This window comes from Rhinopithecus bieti, unplaced genomic scaffold, assembly GCF_001698545.2.
Source record: "Rhinopithecus bieti isolate Rb0 unplaced genomic scaffold, ASM169854v2 scaffold_2435, whole genome shotgun sequence".
NCBI lineage: Eukaryota > Metazoa > Chordata > Mammalia > Primates > Cercopithecidae > Rhinopithecus > Rhinopithecus bieti.
Window position 1 is genome coordinate 353,591 of NW_016803909.1, and position 1,303 is coordinate 354,893.

Here is a 1,303-nt window from a genome sequence, read left to right on the forward strand (position 1 = left end):
ACACACACACACACACACACATGTAATTTCTGTCTATAGATTTTAACTTTTTAAAAAAGTGGTGGGGAAATGGCGGCTTCAGGAGACAGAGGGACTTTGGGCGGCGGAGGCAGCATGGAGGAAGCATTTATGACCTTCTACAGTGAGGAATAAAGACAGCATATAGCATAGAGGATATTCATTACAACTAGCATTCCAATTCTAACAGTCACACCAAGGATGTTTTCCTGGGACTGTCTGGTGCTTGTTCTCCCTGGCATTATCTTCAGGTGAAACAAATAGAGAAGAAAGACTTGGTTCTAACATCCAAAAATCAGACTGAAAGACTGACCCGTCCTAGTTCCTCTTACTTCAATTTGAACCCATTTGAGGTTCTTCAGATAGATCGTGATGTTACAGATGAAGAAATAAAAACGAGCTTTAGGCAGTTATCCATCTTGGTGTAGCCTGACAAAAATCAAGATGATGCTGACAGAGCACAAAAGGCTTTTGAAGCTGTGGACAAAGCTTACAAGTTGCTACTGGATCAGGAGCAAAAGAAGAGGGCCCTGAATGTAATTCAGGCAGGAAAAGAATACGTGGAACACACTGTGAAAGAGTGAGAAAAACAATTAAAGAAGGAAGGAAAACCTACGATTGTAGAGGAGGGTGATCCTGAGCTGTTCAAACAAGCCATATATAAACAGACAATGAAACTCTTTGCTCAGCTGGAAATTAAAAGGAAAAAGAGAAGCCAAAGAGATGCATGAAAGGAAACGACAAAGGGAAGAAGAGACTGAAGCTCAAGAAAAAGCCAAACGAGAAAGAGAGTGGCAGAAAAACTTTGAGGAAAGTCGAGATGGTCGTGTGGACAGCTGGCGAAACTTCCAAGCCAATACAAAGGGGAAGAAAGAGAAGAAAAATCGGACCTTCCTGAGACCACCGAAAGTAAAAATGGAGCAGCGTGAGTGAGTACCCAGGGTCCCAGGCACAGAACCTTCCCCCTGCTATCTCCCTTCCTGCTTTGAAGGACTCATTCTCTCTTCCCACTGCCACCTCTGCATAGAGTAGTATTTGCTTTTTAGTCCATTTCGTTTTCAATACAATTTAATATCGATTGGAGTAATTCTTTTGTACACTGAAATGAGGGGATTTGTTTAAAAGAAGACCTTCCACTCTCCCTGCCCCTAGAACAACCAGGATTGGAAGGTGCCACCATTGGTGCTGCCTTCTCTTCCCACAGCCTGTAACTCAATGTTTTGTACTTCAGTGAATTGTGCTGGTTAGAAACTTCGTGGATAGTTTGTGGAAATCATCCAATTAA

At 42.4% G+C, this 1,303-nt stretch overlaps 1 pseudogene; it reads left to right on the forward strand.

The window, feature by feature from the left end:
- The first annotated feature begins 69 nt into the window (after positions 1-69).
- On the forward strand, positions 70-951 carry LOC108519521 (dnaJ homolog subfamily C member 8-like; annotated as a pseudogene).
- Positions 952-1,303: the final 352 nt, after the last annotated feature.